General features: G+C 32.8%; 1 pseudogene; it reads right to left on the minus strand.

Annotated features, from left to right (window-relative positions):
• Positions 1-14,012: 14,012 nt before the first annotated feature.
• On the minus strand, positions 14,013-16,774 carry LOC111895897 (2-methylene-furan-3-one reductase-like; annotated as a pseudogene).

Below are 16,774 nucleotides of genomic sequence, written 5' to 3' on the forward strand. Positions count from 1 at the left end.
TCGTTTCGGTTAATCAACTTCTTACTTGAATTGCAACACTTGTCCCATGCTCCTAGTATGCACACAATGTTTACTTATGGTTCTTACTTTATGAAATAGATCAAATTGAACACATTTCCAATCTTTCTCATTTCACAACTCCAAATCCTTTTTTCCATAAGTTAAAGAATATCAAATTCTTGCTACTTATAGAATATGCTAGATTCTAACATTCTATGCAACTTATCCTTTCGTAATGTCACTGCACGAAAGTCACAAAGACTATTGCCAATGATATTACAAAGTCCTCTATCGGGGATTGTTACAAGACAATTCCATAGACGTGATGTCTCTCACTCAAAGTACATTCTTTGAACATCCTTTTGCATAGAAGTTTCTAACTTAGTCATAGATTTCACAATATTCAATTCCCAATATGGACACACTTCCATATGTTCCATATGACAACTCATTCTTAATAGAATCTTATCTATTCGTAATGATGTCGATATGGTCCATCCAATATGGAAACATTTCCATATTTTCCAATACTATACTTCCAACTACTCACAAGCGACCAATCCTCGTCGAACTTTGGATTGTCCTTTGATAGTTGTTTAATTATTTTAGTCAAAACCGATTCTAGTCCCTTTTCCCTCTAAATGCGCTCGACATTTGGAAAATTTTAGAATGGTCAAACATTAAAGCATTTGCAATCGATCCTATACCCGAAGCGTAAGGGACACGACGCATAATGTTTTATTTGCTATGTTCTTAAAATTCGAATTGTGAAGAGGGATGCCGTAATCATAATCGAAATTTTAAGAACACACTTTGTACCTTTGACTAAATTTTATTAACATTTCTCAACCTAAACCTTTAGATTTGAAATGAAGCATAATATTCTATCCCTTAATTATAGCAAAACAACTCTTCAACTATTGCGACTTTGCAAAGTATGACTCTTGTTTTCTATAATTAATATTGCTAACCTTGCAATACTTTCCTTAATAATCATACAATCATAAATTTTATGCTCCCACTATCATGATGATTATTATAAAACATAACACTTATGCTCCCACTAGCTTCGACATGTATTCATAAACATCTTAACTTTCAGAAAACCAATGCTTATTGAATTTCTTAAGTTCATGTTCCTAATACTTAGTGCTTTGATAATCTTTTATCAAGGCTTTTTGAACTTATACACCTTTGCCTTCGATAGTTCATATGTGTGTCTAAACAATTAAGACTAATTGCCAAACCTCATAATTCAAATTATGGAAAGGGATACCGTAACCATAATTGAATTCAAGAATGCAATTTTACAATCACTATCTTCTTAAAATCTCTCTTAGTGAAAGCATTTCTTCACAATCATTTTCATGAAGGAGGAAATCTTATGACACTTAGATTTGAGCGGTGTATGTGTTCTTATCCATGTGAATTTGTTAAAACTAAAGTTTACGACAAATTCAAACTCATATGGACCGAGCTTTCTTAATCTTGATTTCTTGCCTTATGGTAGCACAGCTGCCCACCATGTCTTCCAAGTAGTTAAGCAGCTCACCTTTTCTTATCAATGTACCTTTCATTGATTAAGGTGCTTTGCCTTTTATGCGTTCAAAATGAGAACTCATAGAACTCTCATGCATAATTAACTCGATTGGATTGGCACAGAATCAAAATAATGTCATCACGATAGGTTGTAAACCTTAACTCGTGTGCTAGTGATGATTGATAAGGTTTATTTGATTTGTTCTTGAAACCTTTCAAGATCATTAAGACTCCCACTGACTCTTTGACATATAAGATTCTCTTGTCAAAACATTTCTTGACAAACAAATATTCAAGAGTTAGTGTAGCTTTTATCAAAACTCTTCATAAATTGGTCCTAGTTGGTCTTTGTCTTATCTAAGACATCACAACTTACCACATTTAATGAATGTTTTAAACCTTCTTAATACTTTTCACTCATTGTCACAATCTTAACTTTAAGACTTGTTATTGGAACGAAGCATGATTGACTTCTTGATTTAACCATTTCTTCAATTCTTGATTCCTCTTCTTAGACATACAATTGTACTAAGACTCATTTAGAGGATCATTTGAGATATGGTTCTTAATCATTAAGACCTATCATAAAGCATAAAAGGTACTTTCCCATCTTCTTAGAATGGAGAAACTTTTATCTTTCTGTCTTCTTGATTCTTCTTATCCGTTCTGCTATTGATTTGAACTTTTTCAATCAATTCAGAATTACACTTAATCTTGTAAGTATAATCATATTTACTAAACCTTTAGTAAATTATGACGAATATCTTTGTTACTCTTATGGTGAACTTGATCAATACACAACTTTGTGTACTCGATCTCCTAGTCCTTCACTTGACACTTTGTCAATGAATTAGTCTAATTTCCAAATATGAAATTTCTCATTCATCGTGCATCCACGTTGCATGATTCCAAGTTTCTGTCCAATTGAAACTTAGGCGATGAGAAACTCTCCCTATTTGGTAAATTCTCGACTTTCCATAAATAACATAATAAGAACCAAATCCATTATTGTTAATAATAGAAACATTTTAACATCAATTTTTTCATACACGCCATTGTAAGGATAAATAAATAAAATTTAAAATCAAAATTTATTTTATTGCGGAAAATTTTTTGTCCTTACAATACAACTCATTGAAAAACTTATGCTAATACATCTTTCTTAGCAATCTAATTCTAACTCTAAGTAGTAGCTCAAGAATCTAATCTTCGAGAAATGCGATCGAAATCCATTCCTTTACGGTTAGATTTTGCTCACTTCTTCCCTTAAGCTCTCTTTCTTTTCTTCGATCCTACAAAACGTCAATTGTAATCTTATTACATTATGTATTAAGAATCTAGAATAGAAGCTTAAAAGAGTTAGTAAATGGATTTTACCTATATTAGAGCCATGCGTTTCGACTCTCCCATCTCTTAGATCTCTTAGGTAAATGGGGCAGCTTCATCTCCAATGCCCCTTCTCTTGGCAATAAAAACAAATAAACTCTTTTGGAACAGGACATGGAACTACTTCAGACATCGCCTTTCTCTTATGATCAAACTTTTCGATCATAGCTTGTCTTTCGTTGCCATTGTCTATATCCATAGAGGTCTCGATGGCAGATTCACCAATCAATTTTGCTTTTCTATTGCGCCAAATCATTGCTGATTCAGCAGCAATAAGCATATAGGTGAGATCTATAAAGGTCACGTCGTAGTTCATCATATAGTACTCGCTTACGAACTCACTATATGAGTTGGGAAGTGACTGAAGAACCCAATCAACAGCCATTTCCTCACAGACAACGGATCCCAACATTCTTAACCTATCAATGTGTGACTTTATCCCTAGGACGTGTACACACACGGACTTTCCTTCTCTGTGTTTACTTGCCAAAAGGGCTTGAGTGAGCTTGAACTTTTCAAGCCTTCGAACTTGTCGGTTAGGGAGAATAATAGGAGGAGGAAGAGGAAGTGAAGCATGATTTCTTGTTCCTCGATCGAATCGTGGAATATCATCTTCATGTGGAATGCTTGTTCCACGGGATTTGGGAAGACCATAGTTGTCGAACTTTGACATCTACAAAACGGGAGAAAACGAATTCAAGTTAGTTGATAGATTGAGTCCTTAGTAAATCACCCAAATGAAATACTAAGGCTAGGACCCAACACAATATTCTACAACTCGGGAGAGGGATACCGTAACCCTAATTGCAGAATATTTGAAGGTAAGTGAATGACGATTCACTAATTTCCACCATGAAAAACGAAAAAGAAATTTAAGTTTTAAATCTATGAAAACTCCTAGATCCTTTGAGATTCATTGAACATTCAATGGCATGTTTAAATCTCGATATGCCCCTCTAGTTTGTGACTGGGATGCCGAGGATCACAAAGCGGGTGTGAATAACCATGCAAACTACATGGTGCCCTCACATGTTACAGTCACCTATTCGATGTGCCGGTTAACCACACACGCTCCACCAAACTATGACAAACATTGAGTCACCCTTTGCTACCTTCACTTAGAACCATTTAGTGTGCCGGTAAACCACACACGCTCCACTAACGTCTTCGCAAGGGTACAAAGTGTAATTTCATGGAATTGCATCAATTCACTTTTGCCTAAGTAACTAAGACTAGGAATTTTATGAAAACATTTAGTTACTTTAATAATTCATTATACTTATAATGGAAGGTTTCGTCATATCCTACCCGTTCGGCTAACGACCCTCCACTAGTCAAGAGTGCGGTGGGTAAGAGTGGATACCCATTCAATTGTGACATCCCCAAAATCTCGGCCAGAAAAGACCGATTTTCATTTATGCTTTTAAATATTTTCAGAGTAAATCCTTTTGATTTGAAAGAGTTGCGGAATTTGTTCCCAAAAACAAAACATGATAAAACAATGTTTACCGAAGCATTTCATAAAAGAAATGTATTTTCATTATAATCAAAACTCGGGGTGTCATGTTCCGATACAGACCAATAAGCATAAACGAATACATTACAAGTCATATAACAAATATAAACATATGCAGACTTGTAAACAAAACAACTTGATGGTTCATCCATCTCATGCCCTTCCGCCACTTCCTGTAATACAATTTAAAACTGAGTGGGTCAGGCTTGGGAGCCTGGTGAGCATATAGGGTTTTCAACCCACAATAAATATCATATTTAATTTTCACCAACCAACAATAACCCAATTACCCATTCCCGTTATTCTCACTTTAATGTCCCTAAAACAACTAACATAAGGGACCTAGTCTAAGAATATTTCATCGGGGCGACAACACATGCTTCGGGGTACCTCAGCAATATAAGTCAAATAAGGCAACCATGAGGGGGATGGAGTGCAGCGAATGAACACCCAAGTTCATTAACACCTACAGGTGGCGAACCTGTTAATGTTTCCACAAGACTATCTAGAAAAGTATGTGGTCGTCATCTAAACTCCGCTAGATGACTAAATCAAACAACAACGAGGCCTCTCATCTGTTTATTACACACCAACTATCTACCCATGTTCTACCCTACATATTAGTAGATAAAAATATACATTTGTATACATAGTTTAAAAACCTGTATAGCATGCTTTAATCAACACATATATCACATAACAGATGAGGCACACACACACATAGCACATATCTCATAGAGAATAAATCAGATCTATAAGATAGAAGAGAGTGAATACACATTCACACATAACACAACCAAATATATACACATAGCACGTATTTTGTATAAAAATACTTCGTATTATTGTATTAGAAGAAAATAACTACACACTCACTTGATCAGAAGATGATCCGACAGCACTACGACTTATAGAAGTAGTATTCCTCAGCAGATCTGGAAGATCTCCTCGAAAATCAAACTTCTCGCGGGCAGAGCTTCGACTCGGGAACCGCACTTCTCGGGATCTTCGAGATCTCGGGACTTGCCTCGGGGCAAGAGTATGATACCGGGGCTTTGGGTATTTCTGGCACGCAAAACGATGCAAAAGACTAGAGAGAAGAGAAGAAATGAACAAGAATTTTGGCTGCCTTCGGATCCCCTTTTATAATGCTGGACCCTCGCACGAACGCGGGGCGTACGCCTGTACGCAGGGCGTACAGGGCTCCGAATCGTCACTGCATGCGTCATCCGAAGTGTCGACACTTCCGGAGTACGCGGGGCGTTCTCGCGTACGCGGGGCGTACCTCGGATCAGATCGGTGACTCGTCTTCGGATAATGCTTCCGAATTTTGATTTAAATTTAAATACAAAATGATTAATAAACTTCGGAAATTCATAACTTCTTCATACGAACTCCGTTTTCGACGTTCTTTGTATCCACGGAAAGGTGAGACCACGCTCTACGACTTTCGTTTAGACTCCGTCGGCTAATTTTGAATTTATTTTTATTAATTATTTTTAATAGGCCGGGACAGAAACTTTCGTTATAAATTCATAACTTCTTCGTTTGACGTCCGTTCTCGCCTAACTTTTTATCGCTTCAATACCAACAATGAGATCTTCGATTCTCATTTAGATTGCTTCGGCTAACAACCGCTCGATCTCACATCGAGTAAAACAGGCTGTATACCGCTAAGCCGGAATTTCGATAAATCATAACTTCCTCATACGAAGTCAGATTTGGGTGTTCTATATATATTCGGAAACCTCGTTTCAACTACTACAACATAGATCAAAGATATTAAGTTTATTTTACACTTAAATTTTGACGCTTATTTTTATTCTTAATTAATCAAAACACATAATTAAGCAATTAAGCACAAAACACATAATACTCAAATAATACAATCTTATTATTTCAAAACGGGTTACAAAGGTTAACCTAGACTATTACATTACTAAAAGTGGCAAGCCCGGAAACACAGGCGTTACAATTCGCCATTTTATAGGCAATTTCCTTAAACACCCCTTATAGACTAGCTTCGTGAATGAGGTCTACTAACGGTAAGACTGACTTTTACTTATACATATATATAATGTTAGACTTTTAATGTTATATATATAGTATAGGGTGTATTTTATACTTTTAAAATATTAGGTGGTCTAATTTAACAATTATACTTTTAATTCAATTAAATTGTAAACCTAAACTTTTATGGATTTATTAAATCTCTATTAATTATACACCTTAATTAATTAATAAACCATAAGGGTGTGATTTGAACTTTTTCAAAACTATACTAGAGTTTTAGAATTTAACATTCCTAATTAAACTTTTAATCAACTTTTAAATTCCAAAACTTGAGGGCAGTTTTGAAACATTTCAACACATTAGGGTTTAGAATTTAAATATACATCAAAATTAAACTATTTAATCAAAATTTAAATTCCAAAACTTGAGGTCAAGTTTTGAAACCTTTTTTCAAAACATTAGGGTTTCAACTATTTAAATTTCAAAACAACAAAACTTTTGGGTTCAAATTTAAACTATAAAACCTAAAGGGAAAAATTGAAACTATTTCACAAGATAATTCAAATCTAAATTACAAATAATCAAACTTTATCTAATAAAACAAGTGATTATCTAAATTTTAACAATTATCTTCTTTTTAGGTAAGGATAATCACATAATAATGAAAAAATTCGGATCTTATCACAAAAACATGTTTATGGTAATTATCCAAAGGCAAAACAGGAAGAAAATCGCGAATCTGAGCTGTCAGACCCTTTGACTCGTCGAGTACAGCTGACTCGGCGAGTTCACCAAGTGACTCGGCGAGTCAAACATTCAGAAACTCAAAAAATCGATTTTCAGTGCTTATTTCGATCAAATATGCATCAATACAATAGAAACCAATCAAGGCTCTGATACCATTGATGGGTTTTGGTCATAAGACATTCTATGTGCTCATACAAACCCTAATGCTTGGATCTAGGTTTCTCTATTGTACATGCTTTGAATCCAAGACTATAAACCCTAATTCTAGCATTCAAGTAATCATATTAATCATAAGAATACGTTTATAATGTTACCTTGATTGTTATGTAGCAATAACAATCCCAATTCCTCCTTTGAATTGACTTTGGAAGGCTTAGAGTCACAAGTGTCACTCCTCTAATGGTTCACAAACACCATAAGCAAGAGGATGAAGAGGAGAGAGGATGGAGGCTGCCCAAAACGTGTGAAAACCCTAGAAGGTTGCTTATCACGTTTTTGAGGCATAAGGGGTCTTTATATAGTAAGGCTATTAGGGTTATCTAACAAGGAAACCCTAATTTGGTTGCTTAAGCCCTAAGCAACCCATGGAGCCTTTTTCTTAAAGCCTTGGACGACTTCATATGGGCTTCCCCATTAGAATTCGTCCACCTTATAATAAAAGGCAATCCATGGCCCAAATTGCAATTATCTTATAATTACAATTCTAGTCCCTTAAGTTTAATTAATCTCTTTTAGTCACAAAACTAATTACCAATTAATTATTGACTAATATTAATTAAACAATATGATTTCTCCTTTAATATATTATTCCCATAATATATTAATAAATCATATTTAATCCTTTCTCTCCATAATTCATCCTATCAAGTTGCTTTGGTGAAGGCAACCCAAAAGGACCATGCACCATCGGGTCAAGTACATACCAAAATAGTTATGGACTTAGACACTAATCCAACAGGTTTGTTATTTGTTAATTGATTGTACATTGATAATGCGAAAACGCATCAGTAACTCGGTGTTATAAAACGCATTGTTGTGTATAGTTGGTTAATGAATAAGTAAATGCATATAAGTCGAAGTTTATCTATAACTTTTATCTAAGAAGGTAAAAGCGATATCTCGGCCGCTCGATGATTTGATTTGACTTATGTGCCGGGCCCGGTCAGAACTGAATTGATGTGTTCGATTAAGTTCTATGTCAAATAAATCAGAGATCGAGAAACCTAAATGCTTGACTAATCATTCCATAGAATTGTCAGCATAATATCTAACAGAGGACTGTACGATCCCTTATCTAAAGGACAAGATTGATTAGATCAGAGTTTGACAGCGTCTTTGAGAGCTACGATTGCAAATCGAATTATACTTGTGCATATAGTTACTAGACTTATCCAAGTGGGAGACTGTTGGAATAGTGTCTAAGGCTACAACTATATTAGGCAAGTATTTGACCCGGTTGTGCATGGTCCTTTTAGGTTGCCTTCACCATAGCAACTTGATAGGATGATTTATTAAGAAATAATAAATATTATTAATATATTATGAGAATAATATAAAGAATAATAATATTTTTATTTGATTAATATAAGTCATAAATTAATTAGAATTAATTTGGTGACTCAAAGAGATTAATTAAATAAGAGGGTATAAATTGTCAATTGTTTGATAGTTAAACTTTAGACTGTAAATCCATGTTGGATAGGGGTGGACGGATTCTAGAAGCTAGAGATAGCTTAAAATCGTCCAAGGCTATCTAAGGAATGGATTTGGATTGCTTTAAGAGAAGATTATCCAATTAGGGTTTAAGTTGTAACCCTTAAGGAGTCTACAAGCATAAATAAACCCTATGGCAAAGGGAAATCGGCACTTGATCTAAAGTAGAGAACCCCTAGCCGAATTCCCTCCCCTCTCCTCTCTCTCAAATCATCCTCCTTGCTATTTGGTGTTTGTAAGCCATTAGAGGAGTGACAATTGTGACTCTAGAGCTCCAAGACAACAAGATCAAACAAGGGATTCAAAGGTATGATTCTAGATCTGATTTAGTATTGTTCTTATACCTAATTAGTCATTAGAAGTCTTGGATTCAAAGCATGTTTAACTAGAAAGCCTAGATCCAAGCATTAGGGTTTTGCATGCGCACATAGGAAAGTTCTTATGGCAAAAACCCATCAATAAATACCAATATACTTTTATTTTTGTTTATTATAGCACAGTACGTTCTTTTCTTCACATTGCTTTTATTTGGATTGGTATTAGTTTTAATGTGGACTACCTTCTTTGGATTCCCTTTTCACTTCTAGAATTTAGAATTTCTATGCAAAGAGGATTGGCTCATTCATATGATGATGGTGTATGTATGTCGTTGTGCATGTGTGTGTGGTTTGTGACTGTGTATGTGAAAGGTAAGGATCGCCCATTAGAAATCTTGATACTTCTATTGATACAACTTTATTATTTTCTTTTGGTTATTTGAATATATAATATCTTTGTTAAATAAATGTGTGTGTATTACCTTTTGGTATGTAGTGGGTATTTATGTGTTAAAAAAGTCATGGACAGGATATCTGGGACTCTTTATAGGGATCATGAAAGTTTTAAAACTACATATTTTAGTGTTGATGGCTGCAACAGGTAATAAATTTGTATTATGTTGGTGTTGTATTAATTTAGTTTAACTTTGTATTTTGTGCAATAAGATTGGAGCATTTGCAGCCCCTAACAATATCCATTAGTCATATGGTATTCCAAAATGAAAATAAATGATAAACTTTAGTGTGAAACCAGGATTTTTGCAGCTAAAAAATGGCTTATCTTAGAAGACACTAAAATTAGATGAGAGATTTCTTGATTTCTTTTTGTATGTGGGTTATTCGAGTTTGGTCTCTGCCATCCCGACTTTGGATTACATTTTGCTATAACTAGGAGCTTTTTCTCAAGATATATTGTTGTAATATGAAGAAATAAAAATAAAAATACTATAATAAACACATCAATGAAAGTATATTTCCATTCCTAGAATTTAAGGGTTTATCCATGTTTTTCTGATTGAGAATGCGTACACAGTTTTTAATTTTAAATTGTTCAACTGTGACTTTTTTGCAATTGGTTTTGCAGATTTCTGGATACAATTTTATTTATTACTTAATTATGTTTTTTAATGTTGTTTTTTTGTTGTAGACTTGTAGGGCTGAAATAGCAAAAATGGGATGCAATTGTGGCTACCATGTTGTGTGAACGAACCAACAATATTATGATGTTTTTATTAGTTGTTGAGAATTAGTTCTAGATTACCCATATGTTAATTAGTTTTTTGAGATTTAATTGTGATTATAAACTTTCTTTAGTTTTGTATATAGTTCTTGCTTTTGAAAATAGTGGCTTGTGTAAGTTCTCATTCTAGAGTACGCGATAAATGAAGAGTACCGATCTCCACTTTCAAATATCTTTTTTGAAAAATGACTTAAAAAGGTAATGAAGATTTAAAAATGTATAAAAAATACAATTGTTTTATTTTTAGTACTCAAAATATCATTAAAGTATATTTTTTATATACAAAATACCAATGAAGTACACATGTGTTCAAATAAAACCTTGTGGGTAACCTATAATTGCCGGTAAAATAGTATTTTGTGGACAAAAAAAAACAATGGTCTTTTTTTTGTATATTTTTGAAACTTCGTTACCTTTTTAAGTCGTTTTCCCTTTTTTGAATGTAATGGAAATTTAGCTACTTTTTATAAAGAACCCTCCACTTCACTTCGGCCACTACTGTTCTTCATCGCAACCCTCCACCACCATGGCAAAACCCTTTTTCTTATTCTTCCTCCTAATCATCTGCCTACTTTCATTAACGTCGGAATCTCGCCGGCCACCTCCATTTCTCAGCAAATCCCCACGGCCTCTCAAAACCCAAAACATTCTTGTTCAGCCGAAGTACACTTACGAGACACGATACTTTGATCAGACTCTTGATCATTTCAGCTTCAATGATCTTCCCAAGTTCCAATAACGTTATCTCATCAACTCCAATCACTGGGTGGGCCCAGGCCCTAATCATTTGGGCCCAAACTTCCTTTATTGCGGCAATGAAGGCGACATTGAATGGTTCGCTGCCAACACCGGCTTCGTTTGGGAACTCGCCCCTCGTTTTGGTGCCATGGTCATCTTCCCCGAAGTAAAAGCTCTAATCACTCTACTCTACATTAATTTCTTCACTTGCAGACCTTTAATAATACAATTTTATCAAAATATGCATGATTTGATCTAGCATCGATATTATGGTGAATCGATGCCATATGGAAGCCAGAAAGAGGCATACAAGAACGCTTTTACTTTATCCTATCTAACAGCTGGACAAGCACTTGTTGATTACGCTCTTCTCATCACCGATTTGAAGAGAAATTTGTCAGCCAAAGTGTCACCTGTAAGATCTTTTCCAACAATTTTAACAAAAATTAAACAATCTCATCAAACAAGCACTTGCTGATTACGCTCTTCTCATCCAATTTACCTGAAGTACCTGGTTACCATAATATTTTAGTTGAACACATGTGTATTTTGGTGGTATTATGTGTACAAATAGTAACATTAATTGTATTTTTTGTACTAAAAAAACAACAAAGATATTTTTTGAACATTTAGAAACCGGGTAACCTACAATAGCCGGTAAAATGATATTTTGTGTACAAAAAAAAACAATGGTCCTTTTTGTATATTTTTTAAACTTCGTTACCTTTTTAAGTCATTTTCCTTATCTTTTTTCCAAAACCAACGAATACATAAAAAGCCTAAGAAGCATGTGGTACAACTCCAACAGCCATCACTTAAATTGGTTAAAAAATGCATTATATCATATCCACCAACCTCTATAATAATATTTTCTTTTACCACACCTTTTCCCTCAACGATAAAACACATGATAAAACACATGGAGAGAAAGGGAGGGTGTAATATTAAACCACCATAAACTCAACTATTTTACGGAAGGAAATACATATTTTCCTTGCTATGTTTCTTATGGCATCGTTTTGTCATTTCTTGTTATCCGATGGTTTTTTTAATATATGAATTGTCGTTCTAAAGAAAAATTAAATTGTTTTAAAAATTATATTTTATTCAAAAATGTATGAATCTCAGTTTTCGGATAAATCTACATGATTGTAACAATTAAACAGTTCAATATTTGTTTTTAATCTTTTCTTTATTCATTTTACATATATCCAGTAGTCATCATTTTTGAATGATAATCTTATAACTAAACAATTTAAAGATATTAAGAATCATTATGATGTATAAGTTATAATGTTTATCTTCAGATTTATATATGAAAAGATAAAGTTTCATGATAATTTTCATGTGACCAACATTACGTGACACTCTTCATAGATAGTTAATGGACTTAGTAAAACAGTATTGAACCTTAGTTGTTGAATAAAGTCTAAAAAGTCAAAAAAGAAAAAGACGATTCTTAAACAGTAACATATGGTTACAAAGTTGATTTGTATTATCACATTGTGCATATTCGTAAATACAACATGTTTATGAAAGAAACTAATAGATGAAAGATAATTATCCTAACTCTTTATTTATTTTTTATACTGATTTCCTATTTGTTAGCATAACTCTTATCGATAATTGTTTAGCTGTAGTAAACTATTTGCACAAAAAAATAAAATAAAATAAAATAAAAACTACCTCTAGTAACTAATTCCTGAAAAAAAAAAACAATTTGCACCCGTTGTTTGGCGCAGGTAAACGGCTTGTATATATATATATATATATATATATATATATATATATATATATATATATATATATATATATATATATATATATATATATATATATATTGAGGTTCATTTCAGACCATTCTAATTTTATGAGACCGTGAGACCAAATCTAAAAATAATTTTAAAATGCAAAGTAAATGGAAAAATCCAAAAAAAAAAATTTAATATTATTTTCGGAACTTGAATTAACTAAAAATATAAAAAAATAAAAAAAAAATCATGTTTTTTTTTAAAAAATACGTGAAATATTCTAATAGAATATTACACTGACATATTCTAAAAAATAATTTTAAAATACAAAATAAATGGAAAAATCTAAAAATTATTTTTTTAAATATTATTTTCGGAACTTGAATTAACTAAAAAAAATTAAAAAAAAATCTCATTTTTTTTGAAAAATACGTGAAATATTCTAATAGAATATTACACTCTACGTATTCTAAAAAATAATTTTAAAATGCAAAATAAATGGAAAAATCCAAAAATTCTTTTTTTAAATATTATTTTCGGAACTTGAATTAACTAAAAAAAAATAAAAACAGACGTCTCACGGTCTCACAAAATTAGGTCGTCTCACATGAACTTAACCCTATATATATATATATATATATATATATATATATATATATATATATATATATATATATATATATATATATATATATATATATATATATATATATTGAGTTTCATTCCCTTACAAATATAATTAATCATTATTTTCTTATAATTAATTGTTAATCCATAACCACTATTTACCTTAATTGCACAGAATCCCTCATAATAACACATAATGCACCAATAATCCAATTTAACATAATCCTCACATTATTGGTCCAACCCAATAATTAAATAACAACAAAATTATAAATGCATATTTCTAATTACAAGTACAACTTTGAGCTTCATGCTAATTCCAATCTCCTACACACACTCAATTAGACCCAACATACGAGTGTTACCTATAAATAAACACAAACCCGTGTAACATAATATAGCATCCACCAAAATCAAATAGAACATAAATTTAAAACCACTAGATTTATTGATGTTGTGTAAAATGAAACGTATTTTTAAAATTATTTATTGAAATTGACATTACTTAAAACGAAACATAACCTTCGAACTATTTATTGATGTTATCTGAAACGAAACAAAGTCTTAACATTCTAAATTCACGATATCGGGTAAATAACTATCTTTCCTGTGGCCCTATGGCTCTCAAGGTAAGTGAAAGCCTCCTTAACCTTTTCAAAAGGGAAAGGAGTTCTTGGGGTCGAGCAATGGCTTCACCTTTCCGCTTTCTAGGTAAGGGTTTAGTTTTGTTAACATGGATCCACTAGACGTGAGCACGAAGCCGAACCCGGGTGGTGGAATAGGCTTTTCGAAATCGGTTATGGACACCGCACAACCACCTTCCTTAACTGCTTTCACAGCTTCCTCCGGTTGCCCTACAACATTTATATCATCCTTGTATGTCAGATAAAAATATAACACAATTTTTATCTGTAAAAAAATTATTCTTCTAGAAACCTAAGATGGTTTACATCCTTGTACGTCTAGTAGTGTTTTGCCAAGATGTAAATAAGTCTGGACGGTTATTAGTAGGTTGTTCACTATTCGGATAAAATCAAATTATTCAATTGGACTATTTGGTTCAGATATTTGGATTTTTGTAATGGTTTTCAACAAACCGAATTATTATTTTGGATTTTGGATTTCAAATTGGTTTTGGTTTATAAAATAAGAACCGAATAATCCAAAAAAACTGAATAAACATTTATTATTCATCTATTTATAATATATATCTATAATTATTTATTAATTTTGTAATTTATTTTTTGAAATCAATTCAAAATGTTTCACCCGATAAAAAAACATTAATATTTATTTTCTTTCGAAACTTTTGTATATATAAAATATTTAACTATAATATATCTTCTTATTAATTGTTTATAAATTTCAAATCACAACTAAATAATTTGTTTTTGTTTCTTGTGTAAAGTTAGGTAATATTATAATTATACGACCTTTTAAAATGTTTCGGTTTTTGAAAACCGAATTATAAAAACCAATCCAACCGAATTGTAATTGGATCGGATCAGATCGGATTTGAATTTAGTTTGGACAATTCGGATCCATGTTTTGATACCGAAATCAATTTGGATTACTTAATTGGATCCGATCAAACCGATCCATCCAAATGAACACCCCTAGTTATATTAAAGTCAACTCCACAACGAAATTAAAACTTTTGGGAGTCGGACCCTTTTTTCTAAGAGAAAATCACATTTTTGGTCCCCGAGTATAGTAGAGTTTTGCAATTTTGGTCTCAACATAGTTTTTCTTAAAATTATGGTCCTTATCAGATATTCTTGTACTGGTGATGGTCCATGTTCCAAGAAAGTGACTTTTTTGTCAATACTCTAAATAAAATGACTATTTTTGGTAATTGAGTATAAATGATTTTTGCAATTTTTGTCACAAACATATAATCGTTTAAATGGGAACGACCAAAAACATTTAAAAAAATCCCTCAAAACAAAAGCACAAAACTAAAAGATAAAACCTTTTGGGATCAAAATTGAAAAACTAAGTGGATCAAAATGTAAATTCTATGTAATATAATTCTTACCTATCGCATCGTAGACAACATCGTATTTATCTGGGAGTTCTTCGAATTTCTGTTTGGTGTAATCGATGGCTAAATCAGCTCCAAGACTCTTAAGTAACTCAAGTTTTTTAGTACTAGATGTGGCAGCTACTTTCGAAGCCCCAAACACATGTTTTGCAATCTGTAACAAAGAAGATTTCCATCATATAAGTACAGGGTAGGGAAAAAGAATGTGCAATTTTATGAAGAACATGTTACATACCTGAATTATGAAGGATCCAACACCACCAGCACCATTAAGAACAAGGATTGATTGACCTTCTTTGAAATTGGCCCTTTCTAGACCTTCATATGCAGTCTCAATTGCAAGAGGAAGAGCAGCAGCTTCAACAAAATCCAAGTTTTTAGGTTTCAAAGCCAGCAATTTCTCGTCAACAGCAACGTATTCTGCTAAAGTTCCTAACTTTGTAGGTTTATCCAGAGCTTTTTCGTTTACATCTCCATATACTTCATCTCCTTCTTTCAGTCCTTTTACCTTGCTTCCAACCTTCATAACTACCCCTGCCACATCTAATCCTGGAATAACCTGTTATTAAAACCAAATTTCATTAGCGTAAACAAAACTGATCTAAAACTCTCGCGTAAAAACGATCGATTCAAATAAAATGATTCGAAATTAGCTGCTTTAAGTGGAACTGAGAAGCTTGTTTTTGAAGTGGAGAAAACAGGATTAACAAACGTCTTCAATTGTTACAACCTAAATCCCAAAATTATTTGACCTAAAACATGTATAACTGATTAAAGCAAAAAGAACTTCAATCCCAAAATTTAATCACGAGACTGAAAACTCACAGACAATTCAAACTAGAAATTATCACCGGAAAACTTACCGGAAGAGGCGGATCGGCGGCCTTCATCTGTCCAAGCCTCCTTCTGTAATCGACTGGGTTAAGAGCAGCAGCAACAACCTTAACCAATACCTGATCATCTTTGATTTCAGGAATCGCCACATCAGTAGCCAATTTCAAGACTTCAACGCTGCCATATTCGTGATACTGCCATGCCTTCATCATGGTGGTGCTTTAGAGGGCTAATTTAAATGTCGGTTTGTGAAGAACAATCAGAGATTATCGAGAGAGTTTGTGATCTTTATTTCGTTTTGGTTTCTCG

This window comes from Lactuca sativa, chromosome 8 (genome assembly GCF_002870075.4).
Source record: "Lactuca sativa cultivar Salinas chromosome 8, Lsat_Salinas_v11, whole genome shotgun sequence".
Lineage (NCBI taxonomy): Eukaryota > Viridiplantae > Streptophyta > Magnoliopsida > Asterales > Asteraceae > Lactuca > Lactuca sativa.